Below are 18,616 nucleotides of genomic sequence, written 5' to 3'. Positions count from 1 at the left end.
GGCAGAGAAAAAGGCGGGGCCGGGCCGGGGCGGGGTCTCGGGCAGGGGCGGGGCCGGGGCGGGGTCTCGGGCAGGGGCGGGGCCGGGGCGGGGTCTCGGGCAGGGGCGGGGCGGGGCCGGGCCGGGGCGGGGAGCTTACCGACCTCCGGCCCCAGCTGCGCGCGTTTCTGGCCCTGCCGGTGTCTCCGCCGGTTGAAAGCGCGTGTCTGCGTCGGGTTCCGTTGGAGTGCGTTCGGTGCGCCGTGGGTCCGCGCTGCTTCCACCCAACTTCCTGTTAGGTAAGAGGCGCGTGAGGCTCCTGTGCCGGGGGCGGTGCTGCTCCCGAGTCGGCGCGCGGCGGGGACGCGAGTCCGTAGGTGCTGGCGGGAGCGAGAGTGGGGTGGGGACCCTCGCGAGCCCGCACTCCGCCTCTGGGTAGCAGCCTCTTCGGCCCCACACGGCGTGACGGGCGCTCGGGCTCCGCATTCGCGTCGAGGCAGAGGCCTAGTAGGGGTCGGGCCCGGGGCTGGAGGGGCCGGGACCGGGCGGGGTGCTGCCCTGGACACCGCGCCGGCAGCTGTTCCGCGCGGGTTCGTGTCATTCCTATTTTCAACCTGTCCTGCTCCGCACCTGAGATGATTTCTAAATTCGGTACCTTTGGGACAGGCGTGGATGACATCCCATAATTTACTTATTAATTTCTAAATGTAATACATACCACTATCTAAAAGTATTTTTTAATTTGAAATATATTTGTATATATGTACATATATATTTATTTATTTCTGAATTTTGTCTCCAGTACATATAATGAGGCTTGTAAAGTGGATAGTGTTCAGGACATAGGTGGATTTTGCTTTTAAGTAGTAAAGACTTAATTGGTGACTTACTGGGGCTATTTGATAAGGATTTTTTTTTAATGAACATTAAAAACAGTGAAATTGTATTTCCGGATTTCATTAACTTCATTTATATCTTAATTGGTGAAAACTGTAAGTTAATAACTCATTTATATTTCCTTTGGAGATTAAGTTTGTGCTACCAATGATTATTTCCAAAAAAAAAGGCACACTTCTGGTTTTCCCAGAACTAATGCTAGCTTCTCAATCTTTTGAGTTTACTTGATATTAATGTTTGACCTCAAATCATGTCACATTTTTGAAGAAAACTTTCTCTTAGCCAGTGGAACATAAACCACCCTGGAGTTCATATAGAGGAGGGGTTCAAATGCCTCTGATAGCGTCGTGTTAAAACTCATGGCCAAACGCAAGGTCACATAGCTTTCTTTCCATGTTTTCCTCTAGAATTTGTATAGTTTTGTCATTATAAAATGGGTCTTGTCCTAGACCCCAAGAACAGGTTTTTGGATTTTACATGGGAAAGACCTTTTGGCAAGTCACAGAGTATAGTGAAGTTAAGATAGTTTATTAGCGACTACTCAGCTACATAGCAGGGCGTCCTCAGAAAGCAAGAGGAGGAATGCACCTGTTGTAAACATATAATTTTTTTTTGAGACAGAGTTTCTCTCCTGTCACAATGGCATGATCTCGGCTCACTGCGACCTCTGCTTCCTGGGTTCAAGGATTCTCCTGCCTCAGCCTCCCAAGTAGCTGGGATTACAGGTGCGTGTCAATATACCCGGCTAATTTTTTTGTATTTTTGGTAGAGACTGGGCTTCACCATGTTGGTCAGGCTGGTCTGGAACTCCTGGCCTTAAGTGATCTGCCTGCCTCGGCTTCCCAAAGTGCTGGGATAACAGGCATGAGCCACCGGGCGCCCGGGCTTAATGTTTGTTTATATAGGTTATTAAGAATCAGTTTGTGACAGGCTATTAGTATTGTTACTTCTCTTTGTTACTGTCGATTTTAACAACAATTTATGTGTGTACTATTACCTTTAAAGTAAAACTTATTTTTAAACTAAGAATGCTTTTTGTTCTTAACGTTCTGGGACATTTAAATAAGTTTCGTGTCTTTATTAACTTGTTCCCACAATCATAAATATTTCATAACCAAAAGTGCTCAACCCCCTAAATATATAATCCAACAAATTTAACGTGTGTGTGTGTGTGTGTGTGTGTGACAGAGAGAGAGAGAGACAGGGTCTCACTCTGTCGCCCAGGCTGGAGTGCGGTGGTGCGATCATGGCTGGCTCATTGCAGCCTCAAACTTCTGGACTCAAGCAATCCTCCCACTTCAGCCTCCTGGGTAGCTGGGACTACAGGTACGTGCAAGCATGCCATCTAATTTTTTTTTTTTTTTGTAGACATAAGGGTCTTGCTATTTGCCCAAGCTGGTCTTGAACTCCTGATCTCAAGTGATCCACCCGCCTTGGCCCTTCATGTGGAAAATCAGAAACCAAAATCCCCTGTGAATCCAGCGCACTCGAGGTTCATTCTCCACACCCAAGGTGAGGCAGCCACAGGGCCAAGCTGCGGTCTTGGAACAGAAATGTAGCGTCAGGAAAGCAACTAGAACACCCGCCACACTGATATTAACCTCCGTAGTACTAATAACACTGCATCTGTGATGCTAGTGTTAGCACCCGTTGTATACAGAGAGCACACCCGTCAGGGTAACTCGGAAGCTGCCGTCCACATCCAACCCCGGGAACATGGATGTGTCCCTCAGTGCGCACATAACGCTTGGAACGCGGAGATGACATCGTCACCTAACGCTACACGCGTCACACTCATATAATCCCCGGAACACGCATGTGTCCCTCAGAGCACACACGTAACCCCTGGAACGCCCATGACACAGTCAGACTCACGCCACACCCGTCACACTCATATAACCCCCAGAACACGCATGTATCTCTCAGAGCGTACATACCGCCCGGGATGCAGACATGGCCTTTGCAGCCCACACGAGAGGGTCTGCAGCTCTGAGGATGGAACCTTCCGGCTCTCGCTGGGTCGCTGAGTTGACAGCCTCGGCTGGGCTGGGTTTGGGCTGGATTTGGCCTCTGTCATGAAACTTCATGTTGTTGTCTCTGCCTTACTGACGTGGTATTGCCACAGTTGTTTTAAAAAGTAGTTTACTTCCCAATAATGTCATACTTCTGGGAAACTTGCAACAGCACTTAGTATGCCTTCTCCTTTATCTCCAATTCCCCAGCTGTTATTGCTGTGCCAGTTTTGCAGCTTCACAAAAAATACCCCCGTGTGTTTCACCAAAAGCAGGAATACTCCTCCAGGTGATCCCCAAATAACCCCCAATTTAGGAAATACACAGTTTCTATGTGAAAGTCCAGTCTACAGACCTATTTCACTTCACTCCCTGCCCTAGGTGGGAGAAAAATGTCTATTTCCATGCGGGCCCAATTTTCCTTTTCGGGAACTGTTCCTGAGACTCAGTTTTCTGTTTTTTTTGTTTGTTTGTTTGTTTGTTTTTTGATGGAGTCTCCCTCTGTCACCCAGGCTGGAGTGCAATGGCGCCATCTCTGCTCATTGCAACCTCTGCCTCCCATGTTCAAGATATTCTTCTGCGTCAGCTTCCCGATTAGCTGTAATTACAGGCACCTACCACCACACCCGGCTAATTTTCTGTATTTTTAGTAGAGATGGGGTTTCACCATGGTGGCCAGGCTAGTCTTGAACTCCTGACCTCAGGTGATCCATTCGCCTCGGCATCCCAGAGTGCTGGGATTACAGGCGTGAGCCACTGCATCCGGCCGACTCTCAGTTTTCACAGCCTTAACAGATGTAAAGAGCAGAGATGACTCCAAGCTGGGTCTGCCCGGCGTTTCCTCCTAAACGTGTGCAGATCCTGTGTTCCTGGCAGGAACATCCTGGCCTGGGGCTGCACTCTCCTCACTGCAGCCCACTTGGAGGGGCACCCGTCCATCCCACCACCACTGGCGAGCTCACTTGGAAATGGCAAATATTCATTTACAATCACAAATTTCATCCTGTCAAGCTCCGCATTTCACTTTGCCAGTGGTTTTCCCTGGCCTTAGAACCGTGGACTCCAGACCCTGAGTTCTCCTGCCTGCTGTCCTCTCCCATCCAGTCTGCTACAGCTGCCTGCAGTCCCACTCATGGGGACATGGACTCCCAGGTGTCTTGGGGATTTTATGTGGGTTCCCCCAACCCATTCACCCAGTGCTGACTGTACTTTTTTAAGGCTTTTTCTAGATAAGTCCTTCAAGTCACAGCAGTTACGATATCTAAAAGTAGAAAAGTTAATGTTGATTTTCTAAAGACAAAAAAATAATTCATTATTAGATCATCTGTGAGACGACCCTCAATTTTTTTATCTTTTTTTTTGAGGATAGAGTCTCCCTATGTTACCCAGGCTGGAGTGCAGTGGCACGACCTTGGCTCACCACAGTCTCCACCTCTCGGGTTCAAGCCATTCTCCTGTCTCAGTCTCCTGAGTAGCTGGGACTACAGGCACCTGCCACCATGGCTGGCTATTTTTGCAGTTTTAGTGGAGATGGGGTTTCACCATGTTTGCCAGGCTGGTCTTGATCCCCTGACCTCCAGTGATCTGCCTGCCTTGGCCTCCCAAAGTGCTGGGATTACAGGCGTGAGCCACCGTGCCCAGCTGCCCTCAATTTATAAATCAAGGAAATACTAGTTCTCTGGAACCAAAGTTCATGTTTGAAATAATTAGGAAAGAAAAATAAAATCTCATTGCTGAAAGAAAGGCAAATAGCACAATTGATTATTGAAATTGCAGAAGAGGGCTGGGTGCAGTGGCTCACTCCTGTAATCCCAGCACTTTGGGAGGCTGAGGCAGGCAGATCACCTGAGGTCAGGAGTTCGAGACCAGCCTGGATAAGATGGTGAAATCCCATCTGTACTAAAAACACAAAAATTAGCCTGGTGTGGTGGCACGCACCTGTAGTCCCAGCTGACACAGGATAGTGGGCTCTGTTAGAGTAGATAGCTAGCTAGACATGAACAGGAGGGGGAGATCCTGGAAAAGGGGAAGTCTGTGAAGGCTCACCTGGAGGGACCCCAAAAATGCACATATTAGTAGCATCTCTAGTGCTAGAGTGGATGGGCACTTGTCAATTGTGGGTAGGTGGGAGAAGAGGTACCTACGCAGAAACACCCTAGAATTCCTCTTAAGATGCCCCAATCATCATTCATTCTGCAATAAAAATGTCATACATCTACTCTAACAGAGCCCACTATCCTGTGTCTTTCCCAGAAATAGGGAACAGTTAATTGGAAACCATAAGAAATGATATGCGTGTAGATGAAAACTTTACAACTTACACAAATAATCACTCAAAATCATCCTTACACTAAAAATGCAAAACTGTACCATTTCTAGAAGAAACTATAGAAGAAAAGCTATGTGCCTTTGGGTTTGGTAATGAATTTTAACAAATGACACAAAAGGTTGATATACACAGAAGAAATGACAATGTGGATTTCTTAATATTTAAAGTTTATACTCTGGAAGAGACCTTGTTAAGAGAACAAAAAGACAAGCCACATATTGAAGAAAATATTTGCAAAATACAGATCTGAGAAAGAATTTGTATTCAAAATATATTTTAAAAATCTTAAAACTAAACAATAAGTTAAACAACCCAATTGAAAATGCACACAGATCTGAACAGAACCTCACCAAAGAAGATCTACAGATGGCAAGTAAACATACAAAAAGATGCTCAACATACTAGAGAACCGAAAACCACAATGAGATAGCACAGCTGGTGTATAGCTCTTAGAACTGCTAAACTCTTTACAAAATGACAAATTGCTGGAGGAAAAACAAGAACTCTTTTCATTGTCGGTGGAACACAGTGTATAAGACCAAAATATGCCACCCCAAAATATAATGGTAGGAAACCAGAATATGCCACCACAAAATATGTCCCTTTGGCTTAAGAATTATTCCAAGCTGATTATTTTGAAAAAAAAAAAAATGCTAACAAAGGAAGTTGTGAAAACAGAGTAGAAGTTACACTTGTGTAAGGAAAATTTACATCTATAAAGGAAATCACCATTTAAAAGCCACCTCTCTCGACACCAAGAAGGATAACTAAATCACTAAAGACTCTTATCAATGGAGAATGCGTGGACTTAAGTCTGTATAACGAACCTTACCCTTGTCTAATGTGCTTTTGCTGGTTAACTCCCCACTCACCACTGCACCTCAAATCTTCTTTCTTTAAGTTGAAGATAGTATTTATGCTTGAATTGAAAGCCACCTGTTGGAGATTTACTCATTTTTCCTTGAGTATCTCCCATGTATCCATAAGGTATACATGTTTTTAAACTTTTCTGTTTTTCTCATTTTAATCTGTCAGTTTTTACAGTGGGTCCCATCTAAGAATTCCAAAAACATAGAAAATTTTTTTCCTCCCCATTAAAATTTCGGCAGTTTTTTCTAAAGCTAAAAAGTCTCACCTTACAATCCAAAAATCACATTCCTAAGTATTTTGACAACTACTTTGATGTTATTTCCAAACAAAAGCTACCATGCAATTATTTACAGAAGCCCTATTCAGAATGACTAAAGGAAAAAAAAGGAATCAGAAAGTCTTACAATAGACGACTGTGTGGGACTCCACTCAGACATCAAAAGTTGTTATAAAGATTATTTAAGTGAAAACACTTGAGATACTGAAGATAAAGGAAGAAATCTTACCAGAACTTACTTTATCCAATTAAAGCAGAACTCCCAGAAAAATACAACTGCCATTAACCCCATCCAAGGAGTTTCTTGCAAATTCAGCTGCCATAGACACAGCGTACTCTTTCCCATTAGCGATGATAAATGAAAATGAAATCCTAAGCTCCCAACTGACTGAACAGACCCACTCTTGGCTGAGGGGACCCCAGAGTAACTTTCAAAACTGAGTTCTCAGCTTTGCTAGGATGGGATGATGGAGGTCAGATACACATCGTTATACCCCTTCCTTTGCTAACCATGATGAGGCTTTCTTCCCTAAGGATTTAACAGAAACCAGCCCTTTCAAAGGCTCTACCACTGATATCAACCTCTCCTTTCTTGCCTGATAAGAGACCACCCACAATGGAGAGGTTCTGGCCAGTGTACAGAGGATGCACAGAGCGAGTTTTCATGTCCTCTGCTTCACCTTTTAATGTCAGATAGCTGAAAACTCCACCCTGGGATCATGATAACACTGCCATTTTTTGTACATGGGACCCATGAAGAAGCAAGAAACTCAATTGCACATGCATGCATTTCTCCTTCCATAAATATTCATGACTCCTCCTAGAGCTTATTAAATAAATGCATTTGGCCATTCCACTCAGCATAAATTACTATTTCCTTTACCTCCTCCTTGAAGCATCTGTTTCTGGCTTCTGGCTGGAGGCTGTGCTTCCCAGCCTGTCAGAAGGACAACTCTTCAGGCTGCAACCCTTTATAAGAAATAAATCTCTCATTGGGTGTGGTGGCTCATGCCTGTAAACCCAGCACTTTGGGAGGCCGAGGCAGGTGGATCACCTGAGGTCAGGAGTTTCAGACCAGCCTGGCCAACATGATGACACCCTGTCTCTACTAAAAATACAAAAAAAATTATCCAGGTGTGGTGGTGGGTATCTGTAATCCCAGCTAATCAGGAGGCTGAGGCAGGAGAATCGCTTGAACCCAGGAGGTGGAGGTTGCAGTGAACCAAGATCACACCATTGCACACCAGCCTGGGCAACAAGAGTGAAACTCTGTCTCAAAAATAAAAATAAAAATAAACATAAAAATGAAGAAATGTCTCCTTTCCAAATTTATGAACCTCATCATTCTTCCATTGTTAGCATTAAAAGGTTCAAAAAGATCTTTCCATACTCTCCCACAGAAGCCGTACAAATTGTCATTTTGTTAATCATTTTGGATGCCTGGGAACTTGTAATCCAATGAGTAGAAAGTTTGGTACCCCATTTATGGCTGTCAACCTGCCAATTCTCAGGAGTTTGTAAAAGCCTAAATCTGAAAGGATCTCATCCCATTAGGACCCTTGTCTCCTTTTCTGTTGCCTTTGCCCACTGGCTCTGGCAACAGGGGTCTTTCTTTCTCCTTGGCTATCTTTGGATATGGGGGCTCCGTCTTCTGTGCCACCTTAGGGAATGCCTTTTGCAGGCATGGCTAAGTCATTAAAAAGCCTTCAGTTTCAGTAACACTTTGAGTGAGTACTCTCTGAAGATGCATTGGAATCTCAGGCTTCTTTGTCTGGAAGATAACTCTTGGGCTACAAGTTTCTTATCCTAGCTTTGGTTTTGAGGCCTCTCTGTTCTCCTCTTGGGTTGGAAGTTATTCCTGGCTTTTTGTTTCGAGGTGTCTCTGTGATCTTGAACTTGCTCCTTTCATGGGAACTTCTCAGTTGACTAAATTCTCCCTTCTTACACCTCTGCTGACTATGTGTTCCACCAATATGGAACTAATTCTACTTCCTTTCCTGTTTGCATGATTTTACTAAGAATTATTTAGAAATTTAATCGCTCTTTTGAGAAAATTTTTATCTTCCAAATTGCCTCCTTTTAGACTTTTCCTTTCCCAGTTGAGTCTCTCAACTCCCTATAATCACTGAAACTTTAGGCACCCCACTCCATGCCTTGGAGTGCTCTCCATGCTCTCAATGTGCTCAAGAATCTGCAAAAGCTAACACCTGGGGCTGAAAAATAAAATAGAAAAAAATTTTATTTCTCAGCCTCCATAAGATTGTATGTCCAAACAAAAGAAAATCTTAAAAATCTCCAAAAATATTGGTGAGACAAAAGCTTTGGCGCTCATATGAAGAAGAAAAAACTTGTTCCATTTTCCAGATACACAGTTATAATACAAATATAAAATTGGGCAAAGACAAAAACCAAGTCTTCTATATAAACTAGTGAATTTAGTATTATTGTAATAACATTAGTCAGGGTTCTCCAGAAAGGCAGAATCAATAGGATATATGTAGATAGATAGATGAGAGAAGACTCATTAGGGGAATTGGTTCACATAATTATGGAGGCTGAGAAGTTACACAATAGCCTGTCTCCAAGTTGGAGAACCAGGAAAGCTGGCAGCATGGCTCACTCCAGATATAAAGGACTCAGAATCAGGGAAGCCAATGGTGTAACTCTGATTCTGAGGCCAAAGGTCTGAGACCCTGAAGTTCTGATGTCAAGGGCAGGAGAAGAAGGATGTTTCCGTTTCAGAAGGAGATAGTTCACCTTTCCTCTTTCTTTTTGTTCTATCTGGGCTCTCAACCAATTGGATGGTGCCTGTATTCATCCATTTTTATACAGCTATGAAGAAATACCTGAGTCTGAGCAATTTATAAAGAACAAAGAGGTTTAATGGGCTGACAGTTCCACATGGCTGCAGGGGCCTCACAATCATGGCAGAAGGGGAAGCAAAGATGTCCTTCTTCACATGGCAGCAACAAGGAGAAGTGCTGAGCCAAAGGGGAAAAGCCCCTTATAAAACCATTGGATCATGAGAACTCACTCACTGCCATGAGAACAGCATGGCAGTAACCACCACCATGATTCAATCACCTCCCACCGGGTCCCTCCCACGACATGTAGGGATTATAGGAACTACAATTCAAGATGAGATCTGGGTGGGGAAACAGGCAAACCATATCAGTTCCCATCTACACTGGGTCATGGTTATCTCAGTGTCTTCCAGAAACACCCTCACAGATATGCCCAGAAATTGTGTTTGACCAGCTATGTGTGTCTCTTAATCCAGTCAAGTAGATGTCTAAACTTAACCATCAGAATATTTATGCCTGATTCATGACTGAAATCATGTTTGACCAGCTATGTGTGTCCCTTAATCCAGTCAAGTAGATGCCTAAAGTTAACCATCAGAATATTTATGCCTGATTCATGGCTGAAATTGTGTTTGACCAGCTATGTGTCTCTCTCAATCCAATCAAGTAGATGTCTAAAATTAACCATCAGAATATTTATGCCTGATTCGTGGCTGAAATCGTGTTTGACCAGCTATGTGTGTCCCTTAATCCAGTCAAGAAGATGCCTAAAGTTAACCATCAGAATATTTATGCCTGATTCATGGCTGAAATCGTGTTTGACCAGCTATGTGTGTCCCTTAATCCAGTCAAGTAGATGTCTAGAATTAACCGTCAGAAGATTTATGCCTGATTCATGGCTGAAATCGTGTTTCACCAGCTATGTGTGTCTCTTAGTCCAGTCAAGTAGATGTCTAAAATTAACCATCAGAATATTTATGCCTGATTCATGGCTGAAATTTCAGGATGAAAGCTATGAAATCTCTATTTGTGTTTGTATATCTATTAATGTATGTAATGTATATGTGATATTTTCTTAACTCCGGATAGCATTGCAAAATTCATTTATGAAATCCTCTAAAAGTGCTCTATTCTAACTTGGCTTGGAAAAAAATAAGCATTTATAAGTAAATATTCACCAAACTCCTAGAAATATAGGAACTGATCAAATGTTTTTTAAGTTAACACGATTTGGATAAAAGTTAAATAAGATTAATATAATATTTTTGGTGTAATAAAACAACTGTGTCTTCAAAATTATCACTATTGAATATAAAACAAACATAAATTCCTATTCTGCTTGAGTTCTAGTGAAATAAGCTAATATTATACTTACTAAAAATGTAAAATCTTAGAGCTTATAGATTTGGTTCTAATTAATTTGTCATTCTTATGAAAAACATCTTTTTTTATGGTGAAAAGATACACATATATTTAGAGTTAGCCAGCTGGACTCAGTTTAGATGATCCCAATTTTGTTGCAACATCCAAAGCATCATAATCAGGAGCCAGTCGAACATATGCCTTCTTCTCTTTATCAGGACAAATCAGGGTGGTGACCTTGGCCACATCACTGTCACAGAGCTTCTTCACAGCCTGTTTGATCTGGTGCTTCTTGGCTTTAACATCCACAATGAACACAAGCGTGTTGTTTTCTTCTGTCTTCTTCACGGCCGACTCAGCGGTCAGCAGAAACTTGATGATAGCATAGTGGCCAAGCTTTTTTCTCCTGGGGGTGCTCTTCTGAGGATATTTGGGCTGCCTCTGGAGTCGCAGTGTCTTGGGCCGCCTGAAGGTAAGTGACATGCGGATCTTCTTTTTTGCGTGTGGCTGTGGACACCTTTCAACACTGCCTTCTTGACCTTTAAAACCTTCACTTTGGCTTTGGCTTTAGGAGGGGCAGGAGCTTCCTTCTTCACTTGCGGTGCTATCTTGTGAAAAGAGAAAAACATTATTTCAAAAATAGTTTGTTTACAGTAAATCTGCTTAATAGTAGTTTCCAAAGTACTTTTGGTAATTTTTAACCTTAAAGTTAAGCTAAGTAAAAGATTTGCATTAAATATCTAGACCATTTATAAATAAGATACAATACTAAAACATTTATTACTGAGCATAAATGATTCAAGTTTATATAATTTTGCCTTGCTACTTTTACAGAGAGACTAAAGATATTTTGGCCCATTAATAAATGTCTTTTTTTCTGCCACACTGAGAAATTGTACTATGAGGAAACACATCCCTCTAGATGTTGGGAGATGATATATTCATACATTTTCTAACCTACTATAGAATGGTAATATATGACAGTTTATAACTCTCTACTTCCTAGTTTTCTCTGGAAAATAAAAGATTACTAAGTATTAAAATTATAATCAATATATGTAAAGAAAACTACTAGAAATAATAGAATAACTAGAAACAACTCTACACAAAGCATGCAAGAAAAGTAGGGCATGTCTTGCAAGTAAAGTAGGATGTATTTTTTATAAGGAAAACCATACTTAAGATACAAATAAAAAGAGATACCTAACCATCCCTGTGTTATATTTGTATGGGTACAATGTTATGTTTTCAGAAATTATATAAAATTCCTGGAAATTTGTCAATGTCTTCCTTATCCATGCTATGTGCCAGTATAGAGTAATGAGTCATAATTCCAATTATTATTTTAAATGTTGTGCCAGGCGCAGTGGTTCACGCCTGTAATCCCAGCACTTTGGGAGGCTGAGGCGGGTGGATCACAAGGTCAGGACATCCAGACCATCCTGGCTAACCTGGTGAATCCCCGTCTGTACTAAAAATACAAAAAATTAGCCAGGCGTGGTGGCAGGTGCCTGTAGCCCCAGGTACTCGGGAGGCTGAGGCAGGAGAATGGCGTGAACCCGGGAGATGGAGCTTGCAGTGAGCCAAGATCACGCCACTGCACCCAAGCCTGGGCGACAGAGTGAGACTCTGTCTCTAAATAAATAAATAAATGTTGTATGCCACAGAGAAAATCGAATATCCTTGTCAGCTGTGGTATAATGAACTCTCATCAGATCTTTCATCACAGCCATTTCATACTCTTTGTCATTTAGATATTATTTCCCCTGATGCTTTCCTGAAAGCTCCTGCAATCAGCTACAAGTCAGAATGTTCGTCTCCAACACAGGACTCCCTCTGAGACTCACGGAAAAGACTATGACAGGTACTCTGGTTATAGGCTTGGCTTTTAGCCTGAATAAGGCCTTTAAAAGTCAAATCTGAGATTCTGTATGAATTCATACATACATCCTACTTTACTTGCAAAACATGCCCTACTTTTCTTGCATGCTTTGTGTAGAGTTGTTTCTAGTTATTCTATTATTTCTAGTAGTTTTCTTTACATATATTGATTATAATTTTAATACTTAGTAATCTTTTATTTTTCCAGAGAAAACTAGGAAGTAGAGAGTTATAAACTGTCATATATTACCATCCAGCACTTTGGGAGGCCAGGAGTTCAAGACCAGCCTGGGCAACGTGGTGAAACCCCGTCTCTACCAAAAATACAAAAATTAGATGGGCATGATGGCATGTGCCTGTAGTCCCAGCTAATCAGGAGGCTGAGGAGGGAGGATCGTTTGCACCCAGGAGGTAGAGGTTGCAGTGAGCTGAGATTGCACCTTGCACTCCAGCCTGGGTGACAGAGCCAGACCCTGTCTCAAAAAAAATTTTTTTAAAGGAAAACTATAGCCATTGTGAGTTATCTGATTCTAGTCTTGTTTCTTGTTTCTGGGCTATTTTTACCTCTTTGTAAACTGGATCCTGCCATCTGCTGAATTTTGTCCCGCAATGATACTTGTGGAACAAGAAGCCAAGTATTGTCTCTTCTACTAATGTATCTATTGTCAGTTAATTTGAAGGTCTCCAATCCTGGAACAAAGTTAGAAAAGGAAGGTTTTGCTCCCCAAAATGCATAACTAAATTGTGGTACATTCATATAATGGAATACTATTTAGCCATAGAAAGGAACAAGCTATCAACTCACACAAAGACATGAGTGAATCTTGCATGCACATTGCTAAGTGGAAGAAGACAGTCTGAGAATACACACAGTGTGACCTCATTTAATGAGACACTGGAGAAGGCAAACTACACAGATGGGAAGCCCATGGATTGTCAGCTTCCCAGATGTGTGAGAATCTCTCCTCCCTTCCCAACATTCTCATGCTCTCCCTCTGCCTCTAGAGAATTTCCTGTCCCATCTCTCATGACAAATCCCTTCTTCATTCTTTATGATGCAGCCCCTTCTGCATCTCCTAGAGCCATGCTCAGCTAAATTTTGTTGTGTGAGTAATGAGAAGAGAGTTGTTATTTGTATTTAGTGAATAATAACAAAAGGCATTTAGCCTTCTGGAACCTGGTATGTAGTAGATCCTCATGAAAAACTAGCTCTGTTGATAAAACTAGACTGAAAGGAGCTTTCAAAGTCAACAACGACATCATGCAGTGAAGGACGTAGATGAGAAGCTGCTGCTGCAGCCTGGAGCTCCTGGAAGCCCGTTTTGTCCAGGACTTAGCAGGAACGCACTACCTTTCCAGTACTTCATTTCTCCCTAATGTGAGTCCTTGACCAATTCCCTGGGACAGGTACAGATAGGAATAGAAAGCCACAGTACTTGGAGATAATAGACATTTGGGACTTCAGCACAAGCAGTGTCAAAATAGATGTATTGGTAGACAGAAATGCCAGATGTGAGTCCTAAACTACTGGTAGCAATTGGCCACACCCCCCTCTCAAAGTCTGGGATTGCATCTCTACCTTCAGTGGGGTCCGTTTTCCTTCTAGAGAAAGGCGAAGCATACAAGCATCTTTGATGGATCAGAATGTGCCTCATATCCTGATCACTTTTCTTTCCTGGTATTTTATCATAGTGGAAGGAGTGCAGGATTTAGGATCAGATGACCTGGCTCTGCCACTTACTGTCTAGTCTTGGGCAGGTGTCAACCTCCTTGAGCTTCACTTTTTCCCTAGGATTGTAAGGATTAAAAGAGATCATATATGTTAACCATAAAGCACTAAACAAATGTTTGCTGTTTTATTTGGCTTTCTTGTAACTTGTCTTCCCTTGTTTGGGTGCTGATATGGTTAATGCCTTGCTTTCTAGTCTTGACTTCTAAGCATTAGATAATTGTCTCAATGACAATGAGCATGAGTACCATCTTCCTTACCAAAAGTCTAGGTAGATTTGACTCCTAGCAGTGCCCAAACGAAGGAGAGGTTGTCTTCAGGCCCGGAAAGGTTGACCTGGATATGCAGCAGCCGCTGCTCACGTCTTAGTAGTGCTTTACAGTTTATAAAATATATTTCCTCATATCTCCTATAGCAGTGGTTTTCAAATTGTTTTTTGACCAATTAGTGTGTCTTAAAATAAATGGGTCATGCCTAGCATTATCTCAAAATGAAGTAAGAGAAAATATTAGAACACATGGAACATAGGGTAAGTATTGCTTTATGAAACTTTTAAGTTATATATATATACATGTATATACTTCGTCTAAAAATATATTGCTTTCTTTGAGTTGCAGTCAAAACACAAACACAAAGCACTGTCCTACAGGCTTCATATATTAGATATTATTATCACCCCCCTGCCCCCATTTTATAGCAAATATTGGTAAGTGCACAGTTAAGGCACAAATCTAACCATAAGTCACTGCTACCTCTGTTACATTAACCTGACTTGAAGGACAAATCCTAGTACCATGTTTTCACCCAAGGTGATAACTAAAGTATCCCATGGAAAAAACTTATGTCCTATGCTTCTGGGTTTTAGTACACTGAAGCTGAGGAAAAGAGAGAACCTTCCATTTCTCTCCTAACTTTTTTTTTTGAGACGGTGTCTTGCTCTGTTGCCCAGGCAGAAGTGCAATGGCATGATCTCGGCTCACTGCAACCTCTGTTTCCCGGGTTCAAGCGATCCTCCTGCCTCAGCACCCCTAGTAGTTGCGATTACAGGCACATGCCACCATGCCCAGCTAATTTTGCATTTTTAGTAGAGATGGGGTTTCACCATGTTGGCCAGGCTGGTCTTGAACTCCTGACCTCAGGAGATCCACCACCTGGGCCTCCCAAAGTGCTGGGATTACAGGCATGAGCCACTGTGCCCAGCCTTCCTCAGCTAACTTTTATCATCATCCCCTTCCCCCATTTTATAGTAAATATTGGTAAGTGCACAGTTAAGACACAAATCTTTTTTTATTTTTATTTATTCATTTATTTATTTGAGCTGGAGTCTCGCTCTGTCATCAGGCTAGAGTGCAGTGGTGCGATCTCGGCTCACTGCAACCTATGCCTCCCGAGTTCAAGCGATTTTCCTGCCTCAGCCTCCCAAGTAGCTGGGAATACAGGTGCGCACCACCACGCCCAGCTAATTTTTGCATTTTTAGTGTAGACGGGGTTTCACCATGTTGGCCAGGATGGTCTCAATCTCTTGACCTCCTGATCCCCCCGCCTCGGCCTCCCAAAGTGCTAGGATTACAGATGTGAGCCACCATGCCTGGCTGTCTCTTTCATTCTTTAGGCAGTTCATTGTCACTTCCTTCCATTGGTAAACATGTAAATTATAGTCGCATGATTTAGAATTTTACTGACCAAAGTCATAATAATAGTTAACGGTACAAGGAACTATTTTTGTATAATGGTTTATTTAATACAGTATACATTATCTTTCATATACTTTGTTACAATGTTAAAAAAACTTCATTTTTCATAATATAGGAAATAAAGTTGGAAACAACTCTGGTGGGAATACTTCAGATAGAGCAAGAAAGCATTCACAGCAAGGCCTATAATCAGTAAGATATGTGAAAAGTTGGGTAGCCACAGGAGGTGTTCATTAAGGATATGATTCCATTTATATAGCTATTTCTATTGCATAACCAGGACAGTTTTATTGTTTTGAGGTCAATGTTCTTTTAAAATTTGATTTTCTCTAAGAAGAGGCTTTTTGGCCCAGAAAGCCTTACTTATTTTACATCTTCCAGTTTGTCCATCCCATGAGTTAGAGTTCGTCTTGACTCTGCAAGCTAGAATCAAAGAATTATGAAAGTAAGATCATTTAGATTTGACCAAGGGCACCATTAAATGGTGTCAGGTTTTAGGAAGCAGACGGGTGTATAAAAAGAAAATGAACAAAGATTTCACTTATTGGGGATCAGGCATAACTGGATGCCTGGATTGTCCTGCCACCCAGCTGCCACCAATAAAATCATTCATCACTCTGCAAGAGGGACCAGATGCTTCCATCATCAGTACTCCTTGTTTTTCTGTTATCTCCTTTGAGGTAGCTAAAAATGGCAGCCAAAAAAAAATGTTGAGGCTTTTCTCAAGTATATACTCATGTTATTTTGCAGAAGATAGGGTCAACTTCTTCAGTTGAGTTATCTGAAAGTGTTGGGCAGTGACACCATGCCAAACACTGTTAAATTCATGCCATTAAAAACAGTGGAGTGTTCTGCAAAGCCCGATTCTCTGCAGCTTTAAGACTGGACAGTATTGAAATATTCACAGGAATCTTCCAAGCCATGAAAGCTTAATATTAGACAGCCTTTTTAATTGCAAAGGAGAAAAAAATGGAGACACTTGTGAAACCTTGCATTCTGAGTGCTGCCACAAATAAATTAAGGAATTCCAGAATTTCTTCATCTACTTCTGCAGTCTTAACTCTGAATTAATGACTGAATATATCAAACTTCAGATCTTAAAAAACATCAGCTCGCAAGAGGCTGAGGCAGGAGAATGACATGAACCTGGGAGGCGGAGCTTGCAGTAAGCCAAGACTGAGCCACTGCACTCCAGCCTGGGCAATAGAGCAAGACTCCATCTCAAAAAAAAAAAAAAAAAAAAAAATCGGCTCATCTTTTATTGCTGTTGGTTGAGATGAATCTACTGATGAAGAAAACTGTACTTTGCTTACATTCAGAATAAGGCTTTCAAAACTGTGGATGTGCTGTTTTCGTGAGCCTTCTACTTGACCACCAAAGACAGTATTTTTGCAGCTGTATCAAATGAACCGAGTTGGAGGAAATTGTATAGGAGTATATCTTAATGGCACTACAGCAAACTGTGTTAAATTTGGGTTTTTGGCAAAGATTGAAGAAAACTGGTATTCAAGATGTACTGCAGCTGTCACCACCAAGCATGAACTTTCACTGATTACCCATAACCTACTGGAAATCTTCAGCCTTGCTGTCAGCATAGACCACTGTGAGAAACAGTACATTCCATTCCAGTCTGCCCTGCTTTTTGAAGATCTAAATGCCATTCCATGTTTTCTGTTACATATTGAAGTTTCTTGGTTGTCAAAGAAAAACGGATTCTGCTGAACTTGTGGACAGAACAACCCCAAGGTTGGAAGAACAATGAAAAATAATCTATACTTGAACATTTCAAAAGTTAAAATTTTCAACAGAGTTTTAACACACTGAAGCTTAAAATACATTGACACTGAAATGTCAAGGGGCAAACACCAATTTCGCCGTTCATTATGAAATACATCAAACAAAACTTGCCAAAAATACAACCATAAAAATATAGCAAATGTATGTATGAGCAAACTAATGCTAAAAATGTCTAATTTTCTTGGCTAGTCTTTCAAGGACCAGATTCATGAATGTCATTTGAAGGGAAAAAGTGAAATACTTGGAATTATTTTGAGTGATGTGCTCCTGAGCTTGTTCTTAAAATCTACCAGTGGTAGCTTTTGGAAAGAATGTGTTTCATACCAATGTGCAGGCCTCACCGGAAGAGCTTCAAGAGGAGTTTGTGAAACTCAAGGTCTAATGGTTTTGACTAGAAACTTCCAGGCAAATACTGTAGAGAAACTTGGGTGTAAAATGACTAAACAGATGAAAAGGCTTTATCCACTATTCCATTTGCTCCTTACACCTCAAAAAGCTTTTTTATTTTTTAATGTTTTGATATATCTAGCTTTGGGGAGAAAGCAGTGCAAGAGTGTTATTAAAAGCAGCTTGTGTTTTCTTGCACCTTTTACACCACCCAGGAAAGAAAAGTTCAGGCTTAACAGTGACATGGCTATCACATCATCTGAATAAATTTTTTCCTTCTAAAATTACTACTGCTTTCATTAATTTTAATCATGATACTTAATTTTGAAATTGTAAATGGAGGGGCAAATGTGAGATTTTCAGGTATATGAAAAGTAGAAGTGTGGGTTACAAAAACATTGAGGAAAAACATACAGCTCACCTGTTTATTGAATGTCTTCCCTATTAGGTTCAGCTGTTCACTGCTGTATCACAAGTCAGACTGTTTAAACTTGTTCCTCTACTTCTGTGGCTGTACCCTGGATCTCATCTTCAGATTGGCTACACATCTGAAATCAACTCCCATTGCACTATGACCTTAGCTCTTAGCCTTCCAATA

The 18,616-nt window shown here is 41.6% G+C and overlaps 1 long non-coding RNA gene and 1 pseudogene across 3 annotated transcripts; one reads left to right on the top strand and one right to left on the bottom strand.

The window, feature by feature from the left end:
• The first annotated feature begins 78 nt into the window (after window positions 1-78).
• LOC106635459 (uncharacterized) lies at window positions 79-18,305 on the top strand. Of its 3 annotated transcripts, none has more exons than XR_004671782.2 (6): window positions 79-278; window positions 1,498-1,601; window positions 2,245-2,388; window positions 10,749-11,002; window positions 12,285-12,394; window positions 16,585-18,305. It is a non-coding gene; the product is annotated as an uncharacterized LOC106635459 (long non-coding RNA). The 3 variants fall into 3 exon arrangements; XR_004671781.2 differs by having other exon boundaries at window positions 15,950-18,305; XR_004671780.3 differs by having other exon boundaries at window positions 102-278; window positions 12,620-18,305.
• Window positions 5,446-13,168, bottom strand: LOC117980459 (large ribosomal subunit protein uL23-like; annotated as a pseudogene).
• Window positions 18,306-18,616: the final 311 nt, after the last annotated feature.

The sequence above is a fragment of the Pan paniscus genome, chromosome 4, assembly GCF_029289425.2.
Source record: "Pan paniscus chromosome 4, NHGRI_mPanPan1-v2.0_pri, whole genome shotgun sequence".
NCBI lineage: Eukaryota > Metazoa > Chordata > Mammalia > Primates > Hominidae > Pan > Pan paniscus.
Note: the sequence above shows the minus strand (reverse complement) of the source record. Positions and strands in the feature narration are given on the sequence as shown.